The sequence below is a fragment of the Canis aureus genome, chromosome 7 (genome assembly GCF_053574225.1).
Source record: "Canis aureus isolate CA01 chromosome 7, VMU_Caureus_v.1.0, whole genome shotgun sequence".
Classification (NCBI taxonomy): Eukaryota; Metazoa; Chordata; class Mammalia; order Carnivora; family Canidae; genus Canis; species Canis aureus.
Window position 1 is genome coordinate 9,619,205 of NC_135617.1, and position 27,444 is coordinate 9,646,648.

The 27,444-nt window shown below is 43.6% G+C and overlaps 1 long non-coding RNA gene across 3 annotated transcripts in view; it reads right to left on the minus strand.

Annotated features, from left to right (window-relative positions):
- Nucleotides 1–23,777, minus strand: part of LOC144317056 (uncharacterized) — a 58,938-nt gene extending 35,161 nt beyond the window's left edge. For 2 of the 3 annotated variants that reach the window (XR_013382927.1, XR_013382926.1), the window contains exons 1-5: nt 22,763–23,777; nt 6,207–6,306; nt 4,843–4,965; nt 3,034–3,064; nt 387–508 (exon numbers count right to left, since the gene is read on the minus strand). This is a non-coding gene — a long non-coding RNA (uncharacterized LOC144317056). The remainder of the gene's footprint in view (nt 1–386; nt 509–3,033; nt 3,065–4,842; nt 4,966–6,206; nt 6,307–22,762) is intronic. The other variant, XR_013382928.1, reaches the window with a different exon arrangement.
- Nucleotides 23,778–27,444: the final 3,667 nt, after the last annotated feature.

Below are 27,444 nucleotides of genomic sequence, written 5' to 3' on the forward strand. Positions count from 1 at the left end.
AGGGCATGGTCCTGAAGACCTGGGATTGAGTCCCACGTCAGGCTCCTTGCATGGAGCCTGCTTCTCCCTCTGCCTATGTCTCTGCCTCACTTTCTGTGTCTCGAATGAATGAATGGATGAATGAATGAATGAATAAATAAACCTTTAAAAAAAAAGAAAGAAATATACATTTCAGGCTCCCCACCTGACTCTAAGGCCCAGCTAGGTTTGAGAACTCCTGGTGTCCATAATTAACACTGGGAGAGCCTAAGTAGGAAACAGCCTAGAGGAAGCATTACCATTCTCTTCTCTTTGGGACTTTGAGAAATACTTCAGTAGTCAAGTTTTGTAGAAATACCCATGTGCTTCACACACACATACACACACACACAGACGCACGCACGCACCAGTGATAGAAAGAAAAACTCTAGATTTGATTCACCCAGTTGCTGGCCAAATTCTTTCCATCCACTGAACTTCCTTGGAGCTCTTTGAAGTCAGCAATTACTTTGTTCTCAGAGGAGTCATTCTGTGGTGAGGAAAATGTTGAAAGTTTGGCAATGTATTAGGACTTTCCAAATCTGGGTTCTTTCAAAATATTTATCTGTATGTTGTTTATCCTTTTTCGGTATTTAGACTTCATTCTTTCTAATAACCAGAGGACAAGCTATTGATATTAGTCACCTGGAACGCATAATAAAGGCAGTACATTTGCCAGTGGTGATAAAAAGGCAGCTACCCATCACTGATGTCCTTATTAATCCACCCTGTGGATTAATCCACCTTCTCTTTGAGAAGTATAGATTTAGTAACTGCATGGAGCCCTTCTCCCAGTGCCTGAAACAGCAGCCTTCCTCAGGAAAGATGAGCTACGATTTTCATTATTCCTCTTGCATGAACTCATTAACCCACCCCCTCCGCCTAATCGGCTACCAGCGATGTTCCAAGTGAATATTTTGCACACATCCTATTCCCGTCTTCTAGCATTACTCTTCCCCGACTTCCTGTTTTGTCCCACATATGTTTGTCCCCAACGCTAACAGGGTGGGAAATCTTTGGGTACATCTCCATTGATAATTGAAACATGTGGCTTTGTTTTTTTATATGCTCTTAGATTCACCATTTGCAGGAAACCACAGATCCTAATGTCGATTTCCTGTATTGCTGCAGCATCTCACAACGCAGGGATTTCACTTTTTAATGATCCCTTCTCCCTTTGCGTAAGCCCGTCCATACAGCCACGCTCACTGTTGTGTCTGAACGTACACTGACTCATAACTCCAGGCCCGGCTGCTCCCACCCAGCCCTACTCTCCAGCTCCACTCTGTGGTGCTCTCAGCCTGACCGACCAGCTCCAAAGGGTATTGGATTAGTGGGACCCACTACCCAGCCCTGGTCCCAGTGAATTTTCTCCATGCTTTTTGCTATATAACGAATTAAGTGTTGATATTTATAGCAGCTTTCTTGACAACCCTGATGATAGGATGACTTTGGTGTATCCCAAACCATTTATGTTCCCTCAGTGAATGCTTCCACTGGATTCCCTCATCACAGCACATTATCAATCAGGCTCTGCCTACCACAGGGCCATCCACCAACCCAGAGCATGTGTGTGTGTCTGTGCCTTTGGAAGAGGTAGACAAATTACAGAAAAAGGGACAGTTATAATCTGTTTTGATTTTACCATCCGCCTACCTCGCCAAGACACACACACACACACACACACACACACACACACACACACACAGCTTCTGTTTTTCCAAGAGCTTTTGAAATTTTGCTTGGTTTATACCCCCGAGGCCAGTGGACAGGAAATGAGAATCGGATAGGAAAGGAGCTGAAAACATCTTCTGCAGTTTTTTTGTTGTTGTTGTGTGGGGTATGGTAATTTTCCACTTAAAATGTTTTTAAAATAGATTTACCAGGAAATATCGCTTTATATAGAAGGATGGCCATTCTTTAATATTTGTATGTGGTTATGATCACTACCAGTTGAAATCATCATATTAATAGCTCTCTTGAATAATGGCTTTCATTTGACCACCTGAAAAGTGCAGCAAATATTGAGGTGCATTTCTCTGCATTTTAATTCCGGGGATGATATTCTAAGAAAGGTGCTAGCCTGTTAAAGGAACCTGTCCCATAGAATTACAGTGCTGGAGTGGAAGACTTTTTTTGGAAAAAAAAAATCGTTTTGGAAAAACGATTCCATTTTTCACTCTTTTAAATTCACTTGCTATAAAGGAGCAGTTCTGAATGATTGCACCTAAACACAGAAAATAACCCTTCTGATTCTATTTAAGATATGAAGGGGGTTTTTTTGAAGATTTTTCTAATTCCCTCTCCTTTATCACTTATGCATTTGTTTCCCAGACTACATTAAAGTGGAAAAAATAAAATAAAACAACATAGCAAGTCTTTTCCAAAAGACCTGCTACTTCAGTTTGAGGATTATTTCCTACTTACAATTTTGGTGTTCCAGTGTCCTTCCTTTTTTGAAGTTAGGATTAGGGTAGATGGAAGATTTTTGTCTCTTGTCCTCATTTGACAAAAATGTAATGCTTCCAGACTGGTCCCCAGACTGAATTTTGTAATTTAACTTTTTAGAGAAATTTCAAGGCTCCTGAAATCAGCACTCTGCCTTTAGAATTCCATGACAGGCCACTGCTAAATGCCCCATAGTGCTTGCAATAAGCCAGACCACGTAGGGATGCCTGCTGGAGACTTTGCAGCTCTAACGTAAGAAATAGATTAGGTGACTGCTGCTGGTGTCCCAGAGGTCATAATTCTTCTTCAGATATTTCAAAAGGATAAGGTAATTAAGCTAATAATCCCTGTTGTTATAAATACTAGATGTGGCATTGTTCATTTATTGCCTTCTAACATCCATGATATCGATTTACACAAGAATAACTTGGGGGAAGTTCTGGTATTGAAGACTCTAGAAAGGAACTAGGATCAAAGACTCCTAGATTAAAGGGTTGATTTAGGATAAATGTTAAAAGGCATAATGTGAACAACACACTTATTACAAACAAGAGATCCCAGTCTTACCTACTGTTCTATCTGACAGAGATTTCACTTCCTGTAAAAACAAAACAAAAATGGAAACATAATTGAGCGAAGTAAATTGTTACTTGTGCAATTAACATAAAAGTGCTTGCGTTTAGATACCTTTAATTTACATTTAAAATGCAGTTTAATAGTTAATGCAGAAAGGGCCACACAGGAAGAAAAGTTTGACTTCTGAATATGTCCCTATCTGCATCGTGTGTACAGTAAATGTGCATATACATTTTACGATCCTAAAAAAGTTCTTATCTGTCTGTTGTATTTCAAGGTCATAATATTTAGAGTCTATATCTGGCCCCTTTTGAGAAATTCAGAGAGTGCAATTTAAACTGATGGATGGTCCCTGCTAACAAACCAGACATCCAAATTAGCATAGCCTCATAGGCTCGAAGTTGGAGATTAATTGGTATGTGGTCAAAGAAGAATTTTAATAAAACATAAGAATGCAACCTGTACCAACTGTGCAGTGTTTCTGCAGATGACTATTTCTGGGTGCCTTCTCATGCGTGACAATTGCGATCGCAAAGGGCTGGTGGAAAACTTAAAAAAGCAAAAAATTATGCAAAATAGTGGAGTTTCAAATCTGTCTACCAACTTGACCTAGAAGACTCATTTCATAGAACGTTTGCCTCAACTAAGTCTTAAATTTCCCACTTACATCTTACTCCTGGCAATAAGCCAGGCAAACTACGACTTTCCAGAAGCTATGGGTGGGTATTTGTGTTCAGCGTCTGGTGCTCAGAAAGCATCTGTCCTCATGCTGTTGCGATTGCCCAGCTCACCCTGCAAGTAGCTATGCTCTGTTCTTTTCTATATTCAACTTTTATTTTTGGTTAATTAGTATGAGAGGTGTTATCGTAACAGGGTCACAGACTGCAGGCCAAATGCAGCCCATCGCCTGATTTTGAAAATACGGTTATTTTGGAGCACATTCGTGCTCATTTATTTATGTGCTGTTTATGGATGCTACAACATTTGAGTTGTTGCTGCAGATATTGTATGGGCCACAGAGCTTAAAAGGTTTACTTTCTGGCCCTTTGTAGAAAATGTATGCTGACTCTGGTCTACAAAGAAGAAAACATATTGTAGAAGGGGATTATCCTTTCACGTGGGTTTGGGTGCTAATTCCTTATCATAGAAACATTTCAAAAGGATTTTTTAATTTAATCATTGCCTTTCAACTCAGGGGAAAAATACATATATTCAGTGCAAAAACAGATACCTGCTCAGGTTTCTTACCGCTTTGCTTTTTATTACTTGGTCTGCATGTAGATTCACAATCTATGCTGGGAGGGAGGGGGAGATATTTGGGGCAAGTGTGATCAAGGCTGAGACAGGCGGGCCTTTGGCAAAATTTGCAGAAGGTGAACTCACCTTTGGTGACTTTCCACCATCCCTTTTCTCCTGGCCTGCCCTATGCCATTCCTCTTTTTCCTTGGCATGCTCTGGGTTGTACCTAGAGTCCTCCTTTACTTGAGTTAGCTCTCAATTAATCCCCACTAGACTCTTACCTGATAGGGACCTTGATATTACTGTTCGCATTGGCATTTATATATTAAAGATGAATTTCTGAAGCCGAGGGACAATAGCAAACAACAGAGCTTGCCAGCCAGGTGGCTGAGTGTATGAGTTACTGCTATGCCACAGTTTTGATCTCCATCGGGCAGCTCCTGGGCCGTTCGCTTTCTAATGGCCAATGGCTAGTCCAGAGGCAACCAACTTCCCTTGAGGTGACACACCAATATTATATTTTTCTATTATATGAAAACAACAAGATTGGGAAGCACTCACCTCTCAGAATAAATCAATTACCCAAAAGGCGGGACAAATCTTAGAGAATCAGAGTTGATGGTGACTACTTTGTATTTCCTGGAAAGTTAGAAGACTCTGCTTGTAACTCAGTCAATAATCAATCTATAGATAAAAGTAGATGAAAGAGTCTAACTGTGGTCACTTATAATTCTCAATCAAGAATAAAATCAGGTCTTACTAATTAATTGGAGTCATACACTGGTTATAAAAAAGTTGTGTCCTCTGTCCTCTTCTCCTAATGCCTGGTCCATAGAGGGAGCTCAATATTCTACAGTCATGCTACCCCTAATGCAATAGGTGGACCTTCAGCATTGCCATCACCTGAGAGCTCGTTAGAAATGCAGAATCTGGGCAGCCCAGGTGGCTCAGTGGTTTGGCACTGCCTTCAGCCCAGGGCATGATCCCGGAGATCGAGATCGAGTCCCATGTCGGGCTCCCTGCATGGAGCCTGCTTCTCCCTCTGCCTGTGTCTCTGCCTCTCTCTCTCTCTCTCTCTCTCTCTCTGTCTCTCTCTGTGTGTGTGTGTGTGTGTGTATCTCATGAATAAACAAATAAAATCTTTAAAAAAATAAATGCAGAATCTCGGGGGCACCTGGGTGGCTCACCTATTAAGTATTGGACTCTTGGTTTCAGCTCAGGTCGAGATCTCAGGGTCATGATGAGATCAAGCCCTTCCCAGTGTGGAGCCTGCTTGGGGTTCTCTCTCTCTCTCTCTCTCTCCCTTGGCCTCTCCTGCCCCACTCACGTGTTCTCTCTCTCTCTCTCTCTCTCTCTTAAAAAAAATACAGAATCTCAGGTCCACCCCAATCTCCTCATTCAGAAATTGCTTTTTAACAAAATCACCAAAATTCAGTCTGAGAAGCAATGAGTAAGAGACCAAGTGAGCCTAGAAATCTGGCTGTTCACCTTAATTTGGAATGTGAAGTTAAAAATAAATATTTTAGGAAAGTTGAAAAAAAATCAAGCAAGTTAATTTAATGTGGAGGAAACAAATGTATTTTTCCTTTAAATGAAAATCCATGAGGGGAGAGCACCATTTTGTAAACTTAGTACTGGGACAGGCTTCACAAACATGGCTAAGTCTGGCCTGTAGAGAGTTAAGCAGAAATCTTGACTCGGTTCCTAACAGGTACCATATCCTTTAAAATCCTGTGAAAGGGGTGAACCCTTGACTGGTCGAGCTTACTCAAGGCTCTATTTTTCCTGGCAGGGATTTCTATCAGCTTCATGCTTGTGTGGAGGGCTTGGGCTCATAGCAGGAAGACTCAGCAGGACACAGAAATGATTTAATGGACTGTGCAAATCTCCAAACTAGAGCCCCTTCCCAGAATAGAGGCAAGCACCTGGGATCCATGGAGTGCATTGTCATGGGGCCAGAAGGAAGGATGATCCTCTCCATGGTTTCCTGAATTTTGAGATGCTTTCTGTCGGCCACTCTGGCTTCTAAAAGAAAGAATTTCAAAATGTGTTGCCCAGCCAAAATGGAACATGGAATTGCCTAATATCTGGGAGAAAAGAATCACATTTGCAAGTCAATAGAGTATGAGGTATAACTGACGTGCTTGGCTTTGATCCTTTACCATCTTTAGAAACGTGCTCTTGCAGCCAAGGGCCAGAGATGGACACCATGGCGGGGTGTACCATGTTCTGCTAAGGTAGAAAGAAGCAGAAAAGTAGAGAGAAAATGCTCTAGAATCCATATTCTAGAAGGATAAGCCAGCACAAAGTTCTGAAGTCTTTAGCCACTTGGCAAGGGGCTGGAGGCACTTCATCGCCTGTTCTTACCCTCCCTGGCCAACATCCTTGGCGTCTGTGCACGCCATGCTCTTTCCTGATACAGGTCATCGCCTCTCTGAGGCTTTCTCTCTCCCCAGCACAGTGAGCTCAAGGTCATCTTTCAGACTCAGGGCCCAAATATTTCCTTACAGACATCTTCCCCATTTTTGCCCAGAAAGGCAGATTCAGTCATTTGTTGGGTTCTTCTAGCGTACATTACATAATTCTTTTTTAGCGCTCACTGCATTGTCTTTTAATTTCTTATTTATAGCCCATACACAGCACTGTGGTGCCCCAAAGGAGACAGCATGTCTTTCCTGCCCATGTCATATGCCTAATTCTTGGCAATCAAGGATGGTGTATAGTAGACATCAATATTTACAAATTAGAACAAAATGATCACTTTAGATGTGAATACTCTTTAAATAATTTCTCATCTCTTTTCTACTTTTTTTTTTTTTTTTTTTTAGTAGTAAAATGAGGGTGGTACATCTACTATGGAATTTTTGAAAAACTCATCTGGAAATATGTGAAATGTATTAGCAGCCCAAAGTCCATCTCAATCTTTCAGCTTCCATAAGTGTTTTGCTGACAACTTTGATCCCTGAGGCTATCTCCTTTATCCACAGGCAGTTGATATGAGACAGAGACACCGAGGTGTGCTGCCTTTTATTGTTCTTAATTGTTTCATACCTATAAATCTTATCTCCCCAGACAGATTGTAGTGCAACTCAATTCAAGCAAATTCAAATCAGGAAATGGTGATTAAGAGACCTGTGTGTGTGTGTGTGTGTGTGTGTGTGTGAATGTGTGCTACTTGAGTGCTGGCCCCAGTTCTTGTTTTGACTTTATTTAATTTATTCAACAAATATTTGTTGAGCATTTAATTATGCGTATCATCACTTTTCTGGGTGAGATTACATTTTTTATAGGTTTCTATGTTTTTAAGAAAATTATCAGTATTGTACAAGATCAAGTGTAAATTGACCAGTCTACAGTGAGTGATTCTGAAAGTTACATCTCAGTGGTCCCAAGCTCAGTGTAGATTTATGTACAGCAAATTCACATGAAATCCAGATAACCCTGGCATCAGGAGATGAAACATGGCAAAAGGGAATTCTGAACACCAGTCTAAGTCAGGAGTCATCTATTCCCTAGGTTCTAAGACCGACCCCTGCCCTGGGTAGGGCAAGGGAATACTGTAGCCTCTATCCTAGAGAACATCTAGAAAATATTGAGGAAGGTAATTCAGCCCAAAACTTGGGAATTTTGGTTTAACCTTCATAGATCTTATGAATCTCTGATGAAAATGCTGGCAATAAAACAGCTCATACCTAGAACCCTAGAACCTTTACCTGTCAGGCTGCAAAGGGGACTGGAGGGAGCTGTAGGAGACTGGTTGTTATGCCTGGACCAGTGAATATCAGATCTGGGGAACAGAACCCGATTCTAAGTTCCGCTAGATGGTGGCCCCGAGACTGCTGACCTTCCATCTGCTATGTTCAAGGTGGGAGTGAGCCCTCCTGGTAGGGGACTTGGAGGACCCAATGTCAGCTGAGTCAGGAAGAGAAAAAGAGGACCAGCTGGGACTATAGTAACAGGGAAAACCAGAAGGCCCCAGAACCGGGCCTAGCCAGTTACTATAAATAGCTCCTGTGTCACTAATTGCACCGAATTAAAATTGTCTTTTTCCTTGTCTGTCTCCCCCACTAGGCACTACGCCATAAGGGCAGAGCCGAGGTCTTATCTTGCTTATCATGTCATTCTTAGCACAAAACACAGCGCCTACCACAGAGTGGGCATTCAAGATATATTGCCCAATAAATCCTTATTCTGGGGAGAAAGAGTGAATCCCATGTGAGGCATGGGACAAATAAAGTCAGCCAAGTAAGGAAAAGTCAAAGTGTTGGAGGTGGCGACATACTGTGGGCTAGGTGAGCAAGAGGTCAAGTCTAGAAGACAGGCCGAGACAGCCCCAAACCGCACTTCCGTGTCTGGACTTGGGAGTCAGTCAATCCTGGGTTTGAATGCTGCCTCCACTTCTCTTGGTTTCTACTTGTAAGCTGAGGCAAGTTGTTAAATTGCTCTGAACCTCGGTTTCTACTCTATGAAGTAGCAGTTTACACTACTGACCTCATGTGCGGATTTAATAAGGTAGTATATAAAAAAGGTCAGCTCAGTGCTAGATCCTGTACTCAACAAGTGGTTGCTGTTAAGGCAGGCAGGAAGCAGCAAATCTTGCCATTCCAATAGCTAATAAGCATCATTCAGAGCTGGCGAGATTGGAGCCCAGAGATAAAGAATCTAGTCTCCAAGGCTAAAAAGTCAGTGACGAGGGACACAAATGGAGGAAAAAAAAAAAAAAAAAAACCAAACCCAGGCCAAAGATTGAAGTGTCCCAGGCAAGGGAGCTTATATATCAGGCATGGAGAGATAAGGGGAAGGAGTCTAGCTTGAACCTGTTCCAAAAACTTTCTAAGGCCAAGGATCCTTCTGTGCCTCAGAGCAGGGCTGCTCACAGCAAGTAGGCAGGTATGAGCTCATCGGAGAAGCTAATAAGTACACTTGGCAAGAGCAGAGATGAGAAAGCGTGTGAAGTCAGACAGTTCACGACAGCCAGGCACGGAAGGTGCTCAATAAGTCATTGTTGATCATTTACTTTCATCATTGGCACAGTTGTTCCAAAGTGGGAAAACGTAGAAGCCCTCATTGGATTATGCAACTCAAATGAGGGACAGCCGAGCATCTTCTCTGCAAAAAAATCTGGAGAAAATGACATTTTCTAAACTACCCCATTTGTGGAATCACTGGTGTATTTTATGGGATGCGTGGCCATTTGTCATTAATGTACATCCAGCAGTGTAGGAAGCACCACCTTTGCCAGCATGGAAATGATACTTCTTGGTTGAAATGGGAGTGGGCCCAACTGAGGGCTGGTCGAATGGATCTGGCGCTTTTACCACTCTGGAGATCTCCCGCCAGCCACCCCCTCTTACTAAGGCTGTGCCACGATTCTGCTCACAAAGACAGTGGTGATTCTGAAATTCTCCAGCTTCTTCAGACCCTTGCTCTCGCATGATGCATTTGGGGGTTGGTTTGGGCTGTTTTTTCCTGAGTAACGAATCTGTTTCTGGGCATGAGAGCAACAGGCATCACACAGAATGCAAAGTTTCCTTGTAAAAATGTCAGTTGCAATAAAAGGAATCTGGAGCCAGCCTGGCAGCCTGGGAGCTGTTACAGGATGAAGTCAGAACCTCAGCTTGTGTCTACATGACACCAAACATCCAGTTAAAAAGTGAAAAACTCAAGCAGCCATCCAGATGTTTTGTCTGCTTGATGCCAAGCATCCTGATGTTTTCAACTATCCAGATGTTTGGCACCGGGCAGACCAACATCCCCAATCTGGAAACATCTAGGTGTTTGTTTGTATCTTGTAGAAGCAGCCTTGGACCACTGGGCAGTGGAGACCAGGAACGTGGACATCATTTTTCCTGACTGTTGGTAGGGACTGGGAGTCCCCTAAGACCTGCGTGACAGTAAGGTGTTTTGGTTTGAAAAAGTGGAAAGAGCTCGGAATGAAACACATAGGTTAGTAGAGCTTTTCTAGGGGAACTGATGGAAAGAAAAGAACGCAACAGAGCCCACTGCAGCTCAACTGACTTCGCAGTCCTTCTCCCAGCCAGCGAGCCTTTTCGATGTGCATCCCTCAAATCCCTGGGAAGGGGCAGCGGGGAGCTCAGCTCGGAAGCAAGTAAAAGTTTGAGCCTACCCTTGTATTGATAGCAGGCATTACTTATTAAACTGGACCCTCTGCCTCCCGAGAGTGAAGCTGACCCTCTAGACAGACTTCAGAATTTTTTTCATGCTCTCATGACCAGCCTGGTCACGCTGAAGTTATTTAAGCTTCGAGTTGACCTCTATCTGGATGTGTCCCCTTCAGGTGAACGTAATCCAGGACTGAGCTGGCCTCTGTGGAGACAGAGAGAGTAAACTGGGCTCTGCCAGCATGTACTGCTGTCTGTTTTCTAGGCAGGCCCTCTGCTTCATGCAGCTCCTCTTGATTCTGGCTCACGATCTAGGCCTGCCTCTCTCCTCCCAATCATCCTGAGAAATGGAAGGAAGGAAGGAAGGAAGGAAGGAAGGAAGGAAGGAAGGAAGGAAGGAAGGAAGGAAAAAGAAGTCAGGAAGGAGGAAAGGAGAAAGGCAGAAAGAGGGCACAAGAAAGAGAGAAAGAGAACCCGAAGCTCCTGAGGACAGCATGTGCAGGCGAGTTTAAAAACAACAACATAAGAGGAACAATAGGAGCAACCCAATAAAAGGATGAAACACGGTCATGGGACTGCACAGGGAATCCGAACATCTGTCCTTTTTCTTATTTATAACCATGTCAGGAAAACAGGAAAAACAGTGTACAAAACCTCAAGTGGAATTTTCTTTTCAGTCCCCATTTCGCTGGTGGGTTCCACTAGGAAGAAAGTGACCGGTCCGATTGTCTTCTATACGCTCGACATATACAATTCGTCATTGTCTCGTGCATCCTATGATTGTGAGTTCGTGGCTCTTACTCATTGTCAGGCGGGGGAATTCCTCTCCTGCCCACATCTGGACTTGTGCCGTGACAGCAAAGCCACGGAGGCAGACACCGGCCTGACCCTTTATCATTTTTGCATTCGCTGCCTCCTCGTCTCTTGCAGGGTTGGCTCCTTGGCTAGCGCTTTATTGTTGTGGTGGTGTTACCGGTGGATTGAATCATTTTTTAAATTGTATTGTGACAGTGGTGACGGCAATGATGGTGCTCAACCAAATTGGAGCATCGATGCCATCGCTGTGAAATCAATCAGGAGATTAGCAATCGCTAATATACACATAATTTGGGCTCCTTAAAGGAGGCAGACATCTGTTTTCCTTGGCAGCAGTCTGTTTCCAGGCCCTTATTTGATACCATGTGCGTGCCTAACTCCTGTTCACAACAATAGCTTTTATCCTTGGGGGTTGGGAGTATAGTTAATTGATGCCTTTATCTTTTCATGAGAGATGCCAGCTCACATCAAAAAAAAAAAAAAGGAGGGAAAAAACACACACATACAACAAAACACACTACAAAGGCTTGGCGTTTTATCTGGTGGAACTAGAGAACCTCAAAGCCGGACCAAGTATTAGAGAAAAGTAGAGATTGCTTTCATCCACATGGCTGAAAACAATTTTGCCTGTATCCACTAATTTTTCCGGCCATCATTGTGAATTCATTGAGTGTTCAGGTCCGAATATTAAGATCTGACTTTTTGCCTTTGACAAATACGTGTGTCAATCAAAATAGAGGAGGGGCAGGGCCAGGTGTGTGTTTCCTGGATGAGCACCAGTGATGCCAGACAGCAGGGGAGGAGCACTCCTCGCTGCTCTGGGAGCCTGATGGGAGGCCAGTGGCCTTCTCCAGACACAAGTGTAGTGTGCATTTTTATAGAATAAAGAATCAGGTTGGTTTATTGCACTCCGCCAACTGGGAAAAGAATACTGTCATGTCCTGTATCCTAGAGACACATCAAATTCTTTAGTCGATGGAAGGTTCCCCTGTGCACAGAAGACTGACTAGGTTTCCCTTTACAAGAGAAATTGGTGCGTTAAAACTATGATTATTCATCCCCTCAAAAAGCATTTATTGAGTAGGAAAGAGGCAAGCTGTTAACAAGGGAAACTCCAGACTAAAAACTGGATCATCAGGGTTCTGGTTCGGTTCAGCTGGAAAGTTAAGATAAACGCATGAAATATTTTTTTTTAAGATTTTATTTATTTATTCATGAGAGACACAGAGAGAGAGGCAGAGACACAGGCAGAGGGAGAAGCAAGCTCCATGCAGGAGCCTGATGTGGGACTCGATCCCGGGACTCCAGGATCACGCCCTGGGCCGAAGGCAGACACTCAACCACTGAGCCACCCAGGGATCCCAAATGCATGAAGTATTTAAATGAACATAAAAGACAACACACAATTAAGTGCTTCGGTGGGCATTTGGTCAGATGAAATCTGTCTAAAGGAAAATAACGCTATATACTTCCAGGATGTAATAGTAAGAAAGACTTCTTGAAATGTGTCATCTTAATTATTTTCATTATATTCATTGTAATTATTGATACTGAGTCTCAAATCCAGGTGTTTTCCTTAGGCAAACACAAAGACAAGTATCAAGAAGGAAGCTTTAGTTAGCCACTTCAAGAGTAGCTTAAATTACCGGTTCTCCTCCCAAATCCAACTACTTAGAGGTGTATTTTAATAGTTCTATTTTCCATTAATTATTACAAGTCTACAAAAGAAATATAGTAATAATAAGCACTGATATATGCATCCAGCTTCATCAAATCTTAGTATTTTGCCCTATTTCTTTCACATCTTTTGTTTGTTTTAGAAAGAGACAGAGAGAGCGTGAGTGGGGGGTAGGGGGGTGAGCAGAGGGAGAAAGAGAGACTCTTACTTAAACTAACTCAACACTCAGCGTGAAGCCCAACACGGGGCTTGATCTTATGGCCCTGATACCAAACCTAAGCTAAAGTCAAGAGTCGGACACTTAGCCGATTGAGCCACCCAGTCGCCCTTAAGGAAAAAAACATATTCTTTTTTTAAAAAAAAGACTTATTTATTTAGTCATAAGAGGCACAGAGAGAGAGGGAGAGGCAGAGACACAGGCAGAGGGAGAAGCAGGCTCCATGCAGGGAGCCCAAAGTGGGACTCGATCCCGGGTCTCCAGGATCACACCCTGGGCTGAAGGCAGGCGCCAAACCGCTGAGCCACCCGGGCTGCCCCATATTCTTTATTCAGTCAAAGCCCCTTACATATCCTTCTCCCAATTCTACTCCCCTCCCTTCATCCCTCCTGGAGTTATTCTGAATTTTGTGTTGCCCGTCCACGTTGTCGCACTTTAACATTTTATGCTCATATCCATAACTATATACTCCCGGTTTTCAACTTTATTTAAAAGCTATTATGATTATCCAATTTGCTTTTTCACTGAGTTTTGTGTTTTCGATATTTACCTGTGTTGATAGTTGTATACGTAGCTCACTCATCTTAATGGCCATATATGGATGCACCACAATTTCTTTATTCCTCCTATATTCATACACTTGGGTTGCTTCAAATTTTGCTATGACAAGCAGAGCTCTCATGAATCGCTAAAACAAGCCTCTTTATCAATGTGCTCGAGTTTCTCCAGGGGCAGAACTGCTGGCTCGTGTAAGTAATATGTGCATCTTTTACTTTCCTAGCTGTCTTCTAATCATCCTCCAAAGAGTGTTGTGACATTTACACCCACCAGAAGTGTACGAGAATTTCTGTTTATCCACCTCTCCTACAATGCTTGCTATTGCAAGTGCACATTTGAAAAAGGTATTATCACTGTTTATAGACCCCAAATGTCTGAAATATTGCTAAGAACAGATGCCCACTTGCTATATTATTGAAAATAACCTATTGTGAATTTCCACCAAAGCTCTAAAAAGAATCTGCAGTGCCTTCAAGCCTTCCCACTTGAAGGGGAAATGTAACTCAACTGCCAAAGACTGTCTTTTCCTGAGCTTCTCCAGGGTGTTCGTCCAAGTCGTGCTCAAGTTTTAGAACCAGAAAGCATTTTAGAAATCCGTTTTTCCAGCAACATCATTTCAACATAAAGAGTTATGCCCAAAGTCACACAACTGTGATAACCATCATAGTGTTGTGATTTATTTAGAACCCACGATGCTCCAGATGCTTTACAAATATTCTTAATCCTCATGACAATAGCCAGAAATCATCACAAAGAGTTTATTCTCAAAAAAAAAAAAAAAGAGTTTATTCTCCAAAACAGTTATTATCACATGGCTGCTGAGAGTAAGACACTATGCTATTTAATCCAAGTGGAACGAAATTGTACCAGACACAGTCCCTACTTTCCAAGGCATATAATCTGAAGGGAAGGTGACACCAGAGTATATAAACTAGGATGTGATGACTCATTCCAAGGCAGGCTACTGGTAAAGGGTCTTTCACTAGCTGGGATCATTTAGGAAAACTTTGGAAGACAGGTAGAACTTGGGTGGACACCATGTAATGGCCAAGAGGTGAGCAGTGAGTGGAATCCAATAGTCTGTAACCATATCCTGCCACCAAAGCGGGTGCCGTCTAGAAGTCATCGGGGAGGACAAATCAGACAGGAGGGGGTTGAGGGGAAGGGCAGTCTGATGAACAGGCCAGAGAGCTGGAGGGTCAGGCAGCCAATAACTGGGGAAAATCCAACAAAACTACTTCTCAGGCACGAGCAACAAGGCCTCCGTGCTCAGGCCCCTGTAGCCACCTTTCTTACCGCTCTCCCCTCCTTTGCTCATCTGTTGGTCTCTCTTCTGTTTCTAGAGCATGCCAGGCTGGTGCAGCCAGTAGTATTATTCATCAGCAGTTCCCTCTGCTTGGAACAGGTGCCTCATTTTATACAAGGCCGGCTCATTCTCATCGTGCAAGTCCCACCTGAGATGCTTTCCTTTAGCATCTTATCTAAGCCAGCCTCTGCCCTCCTCTTCCTCCATCTCAGCAGCTCATTTTATTTGCTCCATAGTCTTTCTCATTCTCCACAGTTATCTTCTTTCCATAACCTCTTGCCCCAGTGAGAGAGTGGGCACCACGAACGCAGGAAATTGTCATTCCTCTTATGTGTTTTGTGATTGGCCTCTGGCATGTAGACAGGCTTCAAAAACATTTCTTGATTGTTCAATAAGTAACCCCAATATTCTAGTTTCCAAAGGGGCAGAGAGACTCTCAGAAACTACAGTCTTTTGGGAAGTTGGGCCTCACAGGGATGGAGTGTACCAGCACGGTTACATTCAGGGGACACTGTGTAAGATATATGAAGAAGGAGGTCACCAGGAGGAGCTCAACAATCATGTGGCATAAGTTCAAGTACCAAGACTAAGGTCTATGGTGGGCATTAGAATCAAAGCAGAAACTTAAGAGGGTGAGCAGGCTAGATCAGTACAAAGAGACTTTCCACCACAGTCAGGTGTCAGGCTAGGGCTCTCTAAATCTACCCTGCCTCGGGTCAGTGGGGAAAGATTGTGCGTGTACCATGACCTCATCCATTGGTAGAGGCAGAGAACTCACTGGTGCTGAAAGCAGAAATATTGGCAAGAGGGAGGGTAAAGACTCCAAGCTGAAGTGACATCAAGAGCAAGGCAGAGAGGTGATGTGTCTCCAGCTTAGAACGGTGCCTGGCACATCATAAAGCCCCCAAAACTCTTGAAGGAATTGCTTCACAACTTCACTCTGGTAACTGTCTCAAGGGCAGAGAGCCTGAAGGTGGGCAAACTACTTGGAAATTTATTCCAAAATCTGGTTTTAGCAATTTGGTTCCTCACAGTAGAACTAGGCGGGGACAGATACGGCGCAAGGAATCATCAGCAAGGCTGATGACTAACTGATTGTGTACCTGGGGAGGGGATGGAGGCAGGGACAGTCCAGGAAAGAGGGAAATGTATCTTACCCTGAGCTTCAGAGTCTGGGTGACTGGGTGACACGGTTAGAGAGCTAGAGAAATCCAAATGAAAAGGAAGAGTGAGTTTAGGGTGGGGCTGGAAGGTTCAAGGACGATACAGGAGGTACCAGAAGGCCTGGATTCAGCGGTGATGTGTAGGACGGGGTTGAAATGAGACTGGGGCTCTGCAGAAACCTGGAATAAACATATATGAGTGCATGTTACTTATTTCGATCGCTTTTCAGAAACAGGCAGGCCGGGAATAGAACGAAATAAAATTGGGAAGATCAGCTGTGTAGTAAAACATAGCAGGACCCACCTTATCCAGCCTCTTTATTTACTCAGTGGGAGAATTTCAGGACTCATCTCAAAAACTAAATGTGCTGGGCTTCTTTGGAACAAAAACCAAGTCTTCCCCGGCCCTCCATACCTCACATCCTTTAATCCAGGCAGCTTACTCTTCTTAGGAGGCAATACTGCTCAGTGGTTACCAATATGGCAATGGCGTGAGACTGCCCAGGTTCAAATCCTGACTTGGCACTCCCAAGGCACGCGACCTTAGGCAGGTTGCTGAACCTCTCCATTTCTCTGTCCTTGAGCTAGAAATAATAATAGTACCTGCGCCCATAAGATTGTTGTGAAGATCAAATGAACTAAGGCAGGTAGCGCATGCGGCTTCGAACCCGGTACAGGGTAAGGATGGCTAAAGTTTTGTACTGAGGACTGGACCACGTGCTCTTAGGCTCTTCGCATAGCCTGGCTATGTTTTAACCACTGGAAAACTGGAGAATATTTGCAACTCAATGGAAGAAAACATTAAAAATCCCTATCAATGTTCATTCCACCAGAGGAGGCCATGTCCTGAGACTGAAAAGCAAAGATACGCCACTGAGGCACGCTGCCACTCTATGGAGTCCTGCGTCTGGACACGGCGTAGCGACTCCAGAGCACTGCATTCTCACAATTGAAAAAGCCCTGAGAGAATTTCAATGCTATTGTTTTGGAGACTTCCTTTCATCCTGCCTTGAATTTGTCCCAGTTCCAGCTTGAGACAATAAGTCATAAGCCTTTAACAAGGGAGTTCCATTCAATATTGAGAAAAGGGAAAATGAATCCCTGTACGAGAGGCCGGTCCCTGGCTTGGGCCAAGTCTGAACTCTGCAGGTTGGTAAACCCCACCATGGGCTGTTTTCTTGCTTGTGTGTGTTTGCTTAGTTGGCTATTGTATTTTAAACAAGAAGGTTTCTTTACAAGGAGGCTGTCTTTCTGTTTTGTTCATAGTTGTTGGACCATCACTAGCGAGGAGGCCGGGGAATTCATTTGAATTGCCATTCCTCATTATCTTGAGAAAAAAAAAATGAACCCTGACAATAGTAACTTTTACAAGGATAATCTACCAGCAAACATCAGTAGGCCAGACATACTGGCAGGCCCTAGTCAATCTGTAACTGAAAACTAAAAGTGTAGCAGGAAATCCTAATACTGAAACTTGCCGGGTTATATAGCTGATGAAGCAGAAAACAAAAAGTAGGTGATAACTGCTAAGAAGTGCAATCTTGACAGTTGTCATGTCTTTGAGGATTTTCTTAACATGTGGGCAGATCTTCATCTAGTTTTGAATTCACTTTAGCCATCCAAAACAACTCTTGGCTCTGTATTATTTTCCATCTTCTTCCAAGATAACACCTGCTAGCTATAATCAGCAGGGCTATTCCAACAAGCATTTTTTTTTTTTTTTTGCTCAGTTGTCTTTCCTAAAGTAATAGAGAGTTCAGGTTATCATATCTTAGTGTCATGTGGTACTAAATCACACTCCTAGAAGAGATAACAAGATGGCCCAAGGGGGGTGGGCGTGGTGGGTGTGGACTTTGTCCAAGCCAACGTCCCTTTCTCTCAGGGGGGCTAAATGTGTCAAGCTTAAGTGGTAGGAAGAGGTATCAGAGCTGGGTGGGGTGGGGTAAAGGAAATAAGAGAAATGACTCTGCCATTGGCTCAAGAGATATCGAGGCGCATCTGGTCCCATAGTCAGAAACTGCATGCTTTCATCTTGTTTTTTTGCCGGTGGATCCCAAAGTAGTCTTGGATGATCACACCCTCCCCATCTTTCCTCAGCTTTCCCTCCTCTGAAGTAGAGTCCTTTATGCTGTCTGCCAAGAGTGGAAGAGGGGATTTATGAGGAAGGCCAAATCTCCCTGTTCGTCATATCCACACATTTTTTCAGATCTGCTGACTTATTCTGTGCAGCCTCACCTCACCCAAGCTGACTGTTACCCAGGTGCCCACACACTCTGCTGCACTCTCCGAACTAAAGCTACCCAGAAACTTCCCTGTGGCTTTAGGGAGCGATTCCTTCTAAGGCATCTTTGGGAATCTAGAAGGAAAGGCTAAAGACCAAGGAGAGCCCAGCTGACCATCCTACGAAGACTCATAAGCCAATGGTGGAGACATGACAGGTACCACATACACAATAACTCTTTAAAAAGAAAACGAAGTCATTTATATATACCTGGAATCTGCTCTCACCTACCCGCCCACCGTGTGCAATTCTTAATAAGTGCGGCAATTCTTAAAATGTTGCCGGAATTGGAGACCCCTGTATTTTCACACCTTACTCAACATTCAGTAGCTTCGTAGCTACTGAACTGAGAACATGATGTGTAAGAAGACATAAATCTGGGCCTAGAAACGTGTGCCTATGCAGCCTCTCAGCATTGCCCGCTCCCAGAGAAAGAGAGGCAGGTGCATTTTTTGCGTGAGAGGAAAAAAATCTCTCCGTCACAGGCTGGGGAGGTGATGTGGCCTACCAGGACTCAGACGACTCTTGAGTGCCTGGCACAGGAGGCTCTCAGGCTTCCGATAACCATAAGGCAAAACCAGCACGTGTCCTTGCTACATGGAAACCATCCCATCTGCAGCACCTCTGGTGCCCGGCACATTGGGACTGTCTTTGGACCAATGCATGTTTCCCCCGTGCAAGAGTCTAGGTTAGCACCAGAGACAAACCCAAAGGAATCACCGTGTCGGCCTACAGGGCACTCAAGTTGGACTCCTAAGTTTCCAAGAGGCCTTTCGGAGGAGCCAGGGGATCTCATTTACTAACAGGAGAGAAATCTGAGGGTCCTACTGAATATTCGCTGTGTCCATGGAGGTAGGGATAGCTCTCTCCAGTTAGCTGCCTGCATCTGGTCTTCTCTTGAAATGAAGACCTGGGATTAAGAGCACTCAACGTTGTATGAACCATAACGTAAAATGCTGACATCTGCAGTACCTGTAGACACAGGACCAGGTGCACCGCATTCTCCCCCGTGCGCATGGAGTTACAGACATCAAACATGCACAGCTTTTTATGTGTCAGTCACACCTCAGTAAAGTAGTCGAAAGAGTAAAAAATATATAAAATGTATTATACTCTACCGTCGAGGCTGCGTATTTATTCACCCGATTTCGGAAGTGTTTAGGTTTTCTATTAACGCTGTCACAAAGCTGGTTTCCTTTCTTCCCATCCCTCAAGTGTGTTGTGGGGGATTTTCCCCTTAGAAGATACATGTCATATTAGAGCTCAGGTCATTAGTCATTTTACATCTTTCTCTAGACCCTGATGAGGACATTATGCGATTTTGGAATATGTGCTTCGCTTAACCACTTGTCAGCTGATCATTTCCTAGGTGCTTGTTGTCAATGATCACCCAAAGCAAGCTTTGAAGGAAATCATCAAAAGGTTACACCTTGATTCTTTTCACCTTCAGTACTGTCTCTGAAACCAGTAGGAGAAAAAAAGAAAAAATGTTGTATTCTTTTGATGAGCCGAACTATGCTAGTGTCCACTGACACTCTCTTCTTGCACCATTAGTCCGCTGGGAGCATCCAAATGCATGTGGAGGTTACAGTGACTCAAACAGCCATTTGTTCAGCCTAACTTTGCAGGGGGTCACAGAACAGAGTCCAGTTTTGGCCTTCTGAAAGGTAGCCATCCCCACAGTCACTTGAGTGAGTAGAAAATGCTATGAAATGACATTTCACAATCTCTAAATATTGTCTGGATTCATAGCTCCACTATTCTAGTAGATGGTTTAGAAAAGGCTCCTGGTCATTCATTGTCTGCACAGCAGCACCAGCAGGACCTTCGTGATAAACTGTGTCTCCCCGTGTGTACATCTACGTACGTATACATAAGGATAGAGATAAACACATGTGCCTGGCTTGACCCTGACTTTAAAAAAAAAAAAAAAGATTTTATTTATTTATTCATGAGAGACACAGAGAGAGACAGAGATATAGACAGAGGGAGAAGCAGGCTCCCTGTGGGGGAACCCGATATGGGACTCAATCCCAGGACCTCAGAATCATACCTTGAGCTGAAGGCAGACACTCAACCACTGAGCCACCCAGGCGTCCCTTGACCCTGACTTTAAACATAATCTACCCTCCATATGATATGATTACAGGAACACTTGGAAGCCATTTTGCTTAGGGGACCTCCACTGATAGCATAAATTCCACAATTTAGAGACTCGTTCCTTTACTTGAAATTGCTTCTTCCGTTATGGTACAAATAACACTGGGGTGATGCTAATTCATATTTAGGGCCATTCTCCAGTACAAACAAAATTATCTGCTTCTCTACTGAGAATTAGGTTGGATTTCTAGGGAAGCAAAAAGGACAGATGACACTGGCTGCCCCAAGGAACCCAAGATGGGGAAGGAAGGTATCCGAGGAGGGAGGATAGGGTTGCTCCAAGACAGCTTTCACAATTATCCCTAGGGCCAGAAAGGCAGACCTGTTTCCAAACAGAAATGACCTTAACTAGTGAAATCAAAAGAGACCTTTCGCCTAAAAACAAGAGAGAAGGAGAAAAGAAATAGAAGCGCAAATAAACAAGAGAGTTACACCTCTCTCAGGGAACCTGTCCCCTCCCACTCCCACAGCCTCTGCCTTTCTCTCACTTATTTGTAAGCCCCCAACAAGATGTGGTTGCCTTTTATGCCTGGAGATGGGCCATCAGACCTCGGCCTAGAGCTCCCTTGTTAGGAAAAGGAACTCGTCCTGGATTGTCAAACATTTATAAACAGATGAACGTAGAGTAAATTTTCAAAACAAGCTTGTGTAACACTGAGAGGTGGTCAAGATGGTGAAAGTGAAACCAAACCGAGCAGAGAGGATAACAGGATGAAAGAGAAGCCCCCAGGCACGGGTCCCAGAAGCTTGGCCAAATGCCCCGCCGCCACCACCACCCCAACCAAGAGGCAACTTGTGCGGCCCATGCTTAGATCTGGCTGAAATCGTGTTATCTGAAGGATGAGTCTCACCAGCCGAGTGTATGGGAATGGAAGGGATTTCAGTTTCTCCTTCTGGAACCAAGATCACTTGACACGTACCACCCCCTGGCCTTGGGGACCGCGCTGCAAGGCTCAGGGAGCGACAGAACAGGGGAGGGGGAGCAGACTGAGCTGCGTCCAGGAAAAGCCGGTACCGTGGGCCCATTGTTGTCGCCAGGACCATTCCCCTGCCAACCTCCTTCGCTGCCCCTCCGTGCTTTCTGTGAGACAAAAGAACCCAGCTGAGACTTCGACAAAGAAGAATGCAGGGAAAGGGGAGAGAATACCTTAAACAAGAATAGCCTGGAAGGAGCCAAAAGTGGAAAAGGAAGTCTAATTCTGTCCTGGTCCCGGGAAAAAAAAAAAAAGTTTTTTTGAGAAATGTAAACAAATCAGGAAATCCTGGCACTTCCTCCAGTTCCGATCTGGGGAAGCGCACCGGTCCTTTCCCTAGCAGCGAGCTGCTGTTTGTGAATGAAATCCAGATTAAATTATTCATTGAGCCCTGCCAGCCCCGCAGTTTCCAGCTTTCCTCTTGCCTATGGCGTAGTTTAAACCTTAAAATAATAATAATAAAAAAACATATGCATGTTATTAACTCTCCATATTCAAATGGAAATTCAATGCTATCATAAATCTCTCTTTTCTAATGTAAATTCCTTTCTCTAGCATGAAGCTGCAGGAAAGCATTGTATCTGAGCAATCTAAACTTGAAAGAGAATTTTTGTTAAACCAGTTATGATAGGAGAAACATGTTTTTCACTGAGTCGAAAGATTAAAGTTGGTTGTAAAAAGGGGTGGGGGACTGAGGGAGAATTATTGGTTGCTCAGCTAATGATTAGATACAGAACTTCAAGGACAAATTAAGAGGCACAAAAGAGTCACGCAGATAAGTGAAAACAGTTCCGATGATATTAAATAAAAGATGCATTGTTTATCTTAGGTTGTAATCTCCACTTCCATATTCATCTCCATCTAAGCAGCAGCCCCTCCACCCCGCGCCCCATCCCTTCGCCACCCCCAAGTGGATTCTGAACTCTGGGCACAGCACATCTGCCGATGGAGGTCTCCATAGTTTCTCAACTCCCAGAGCTGCCCTCTCTCTCTCTCTCTTCCCCTAATCATTTTGGGTCTGGGGGCCTCTTCTCATGAGGCTTTGGCTGAGAAGAATGTGGGCAGGAGTGGAAGGCGGCTCTTTTGGGGCAAATATGTCATGAACCCTTTGGTTCATTTCAAGGAATTTTCACCAATGCCGCATGTCCTTCCTGTCAAGTTGATTCCACTAGCTCTGATTTGTCACTCCTCTCCCGCCTACCTTACCCCATCTCTCGTTCCCTCACTTGCCCACGGACTCATCCCAGATTCTTCATCTCAAAGTATTCTTTTCAGGGTAGACTTGGTCTGAGGTGCAGGAACAAAAATATATCCATGTATCGCAGAGCAATGGGAAGCAAAGCTAAAGGGCTTCCTCAAGCTGTGGCATCCGTAGAAGTCACTGACAAGAGACCAGGTTCTCTTGGGGGTGTTGAGAAGGCCACAGGCCCAGTACATGCCTCTCCCCCAGGCCATGGCCCCAGCCTCCTCACTGGGGGTGTTTGCATGCAAGCCATCAGAGTGCAGTGGGGTCAGGGCTTCAATCCTCAAGGCAAAAGCTTTCTCCGTTGACTTTTAGGAACACAGTGCAGGGATACACAGAGAAAATAGATCCCTTTGTATGAATGCAGAATATGAACTCTGTCCAGAAAGATATTCGTGGAAAAAAAAGTGACATTGAAATTGGAAATAAAAATATTAACAGCAGGACAGAACTTCTATCATTCAGGTTTGCTGTTAAGGGTTTGAATACATATGCAGTCAATTTATTACTAATATTTAGAACTGAAATCATAGAACTTAGAATCACCTTAATAAAAATACCAGAGCCAACCTCTCTGGCAGCCAATGCTTATAGCAGAGTCCCCCTCCAATCAATTTCTCCCTGAGCTCTTATTAATGTTCAACATTCGAGATAGACGATTTAATGTTCTTTCTGGATTGTGCAGAGATTTATGGCACCTATAGAAATGTTCATAAAATCCGAGGCTGTGCAAGGCTTTTGGCATCTGTATCATTGTTATCAGGGCCATAAAAATCATCACCCTCTTGACCATGGCCGGTCTTGTCTTTCCAGATAATATAATCCAGAGAAAAATAAAATTGCCACCAAGTACCTGCCTCTAGTAGACCATATTGTCCAGTGCACGTGTGTTGAGAGGATGGCGGTGTCGGATCAGGAAAGGGAGGGAGAGAACAAATCAAATGGTATCTATTTGAGAACTTCAAGGAGAACTTTGTGAAGCTGTTTCTAGGGCAACCCATTGTATCTGTCCAGAAGGATGCTGCACTAGGTACATTATTCTCTTCAACCTGGTTCTGTGGCCTCGCTTACCCAGGAGTGGTAGTCTCCAGAGTGTAGACAGAGAAGGGAAGCAGGTGCTCGGACTCCCAGCATCTGGTTTAGATGACCACAATGCAGAGAACACCTGCAGCCTGCGTTTCAGCCAAGTCTGGCCTCCCATTGTATTCGATTGGACTTTCTGCCTTGAGCAAGAAAAAGGCATTGTTTATCAGATTTGCCAAAGGATCTCCGGGGAGGTGGAGAGAGACAGGATAAACAAACCTAAAACAAAACGCAAGTGTAAGCAAAGCACTGGGAGACCTTGATTATATGTGACTACCCAAGGTAATCTTTCAACCTGACACCAAATAAGTACAGCCAAGAGAGAGAGCCAAGCATTAGCATGGACCAAGACGGTTTCCCAACATTTTTTTTTTTTTCCCAGAGAACTGGTACTGGATAGTCTTGTCCTAACTCGGGTCCTTAGGTAGAGGCAGAAACCAAACCGCATTCAAGAAGAGTCTAATTTGTGCAGGACATTGCCATAGGCTTTAAAAGATGACTGGAAACTACCTTGTCCTAGAAAAAAAAAAAAAACAGCAAAAGTAAAAATGGTCTTACTATTTATATACTGAATGTTTCATTTACGTACTTTATATTTTCATATTCTGTAATAAGTACCATTGCAAGGTGAGCTGGATCCCTGCAAATTCATACCAAAAGCAGTCAACTGGGTTTAGAATTTTCTAACAAACGTAAGCGAAGCAAACGCAACCGATCCAGAGACATAACACAAGCTCATGATTGGTGTGTTGGAACAAAAATTAGCCAGCTTCTTTCAGAGACTGAGGAAATAGTTTAGGGATACCACGTAAAATGCTGTTCCGCGAGGAAATGACTCTGAAGCAGCCCCTTCGGGTTTTCTTTCCTTTGTATAGAGCCCCAACTAGTGGACAAGTGGCTGCATGTGAAGAGAAACCCTTTAAATGGGAGACAGCCACCCGGCTTCCCGCAGGTAAAAGTCCATAGGATCTTAGAGATGCTACTCTTTTTTGCAATGTGGAGTTAAGGATCAGGTGCTAAAGGGGAGGGGGGTGTGCAGCTGGCTGATACCTGGCTCTTTGTGGCAGAGAAAGTAAACGGGGAGTGATGAAAATGAGTCCATGCCCTGGCTAGATCTGGGAAGGAATATCTCTTCAGTTCAGAACTTAACCTTTCTCGAAGAAGTCTTTTCAAAAGAAAGGGAAGATAGTCTGTGACACAAAGCTGTATGCGCTGGAAGAAAGGGACCTGGTTTCACAAATTAAATGAGCATGCAGTTCGAAAGATGTCATACTAGTTGAGAACAAAGCAGGTAAGAATGTGCCCATGTCAGGGTCGGTGAGGGGAAGGGTACAGCAGCAGGTGGAAGCAGCAAAAGGAAGGAAAGCACTAGAATCTCACTAATGTAGACTAAAGCAGCAACACCTGGAAAAGTGATGACAGATTTTTTTTCCCCCCAGAGGAATGGAATCTTTGGGGTTGTCGGGTTTTTAGTTTTGTTTGTCTGTTACCTCTCCATGTTAAGGAGTCTCTTTTTTTTTTATTTTTATTTTTTTGCAAATTTTTAAAGGAATCTTGGCTCCCATATCAAAAACTGCCGATAAAATGCAGGCGGCCTAGAAAGGTCATAAAAATGTGAGATGAATCCATCAGTCAGACAAAGTGTAGCCTGTGTGCAGCAGGGGTCCATAGCCACGCTTAGGGATTTCGTGGAACTCCCTCCTAAGATCCGCAACTTCTATGTGTGTGTGCATGTGTGCGTGCATGTGTGCATTTTTTCTAAATTCTGTAACTTCTTACCGCTTCTCAAAGGGGTTTATAACCTGAGAGAAGACTAAGAAACATCATCGTATGGACATCTGCATGTAGACAAAAAACAGTCACGTCTTCAGGGATGCCTCTCAGAGTGATCTCAGACTTCATAAAGATTCTGTTCTTGGACAAACCAGGTAGAGAGATCAAAAAATGTCAGTGTCTCGCAAGGCAGTTTGCAGCCTTCTTTGTCCTTCCTGCAGTGACTCTGTGGATAGAGTCACAAGAAGTTTCCCACTGAGGTTGTGCGACGGCTGGAGTATGGTCCTCAAACCTCAGCCTAACGTACACGCTGTCTTTGAGCAACTTCATCAATGATTGATGTCTATTAAACCAGCTTTCTTCAAGATGCACTAATCAACGTGGTTTGGGCTCCAAAATCCAAAAGCAGTAGTGATCTTTTTTTCTTTTTTTTTTTTAATTTTAGTAGATTAAGCAGTGGAAAATGCCAGGTTGGGGGACTGCGCGTGGAATATTTGACTTTAGGATTTCCAGGCTTACTCAGCACATGGCGTGCTTATCAAAATGAAATCAAGCAAGTAGAATTTTTGTACCACTTGCTGTATGTTTGTGGTGGTTATTAAATAAGCCTTCATTTCGTTTGAAAAGAGGTTTGTTTAAATACTACTTATTTGAAGATCATTAAGTGGCTAGAGTTCAAGGATAGCAAGAGTGATAACACCATGGTGATGCTATCTAACGTCTTTTATGGCGTTAGCTTTCCCATAGGTTTTATTTAACAAATGACTTAGTCGTGAAGAAAAGTTGTTACATTAATCTGTCTGTCCCAGCCTTCACCTCCCCACCAGACAGCTAATTGTACCCGGGAGTTTCAGGGATAACTCCAGAGCACACATCATCCATGTAATCTCCTTGTCCCTTGGCATGTAGTCCTATGTCACGAAGATTTTCCTTCGGGGCTCCGAAGGCACCCCATCTGCTCCCTCCACCTCGAGGAGGCACAGCCACGTTTCAAAGTAACGAAAAACAAAATGATTGAGTAGCTGATCTAAGGAAGAATACAAAACTTGCCTGCATCTTTTTTTTTTTTGGCTTTCTGTTGCTCCTGAGATGACACTAAACTCACATGATTGACATAAGTGTTCATGTCCTTATTGGAACAATTAGGCAGGGGTCTCCAGGAAACAGGATTCAAAAATTGAGGTTTGATGGGTTTTTTTTTTAAACTCCCTTACCCCCTTCCCAAGATCATTCTAAAAGTTTATTTTAAATATTATAACCGCAAACTGTTCAACCAAACGAAAATGAAAGTAGGCCACTTAGAGGTTTTCGTCCAAACTTAAAGCAAAGCATCTTAAGTTAATAATTTTAACCATGGGGAGTTCACTGCCTACCAGAAGCAATTACTTGGAAATTAAGAAGGAAGTATTTTTAAATATTACATCTGAATCTGTAATTTTTCTCTTGCAGGATAGAGTCTAGTATTTTTTTTTCCCTTCCCCTTAGGACTAAACTGACCTTCCTGCCTGAGCAGTGAAACCCCAGACTTGGACTCCAGCCAGCCGCCTTTCAGCAGGTCATTAAGAACTGTTGGAGGTGCTGTTTAAATGTAAATTTTCCAGCACTCCACCAGACAGATAGGCAATGCTAAAGCAGTCAGGGCATGTTTAACACATCCAATTTTCAAAAGGAAGAAAAGGGGGAAACGCTTTCAAAAATATGTGTATCAAAGTGAAAGTTATTGAAAAGGAGGCCATTCATCTGACTTAGGGGGTCAGAGAGAGTGAGACGCCCATACACCTTCCAAGAC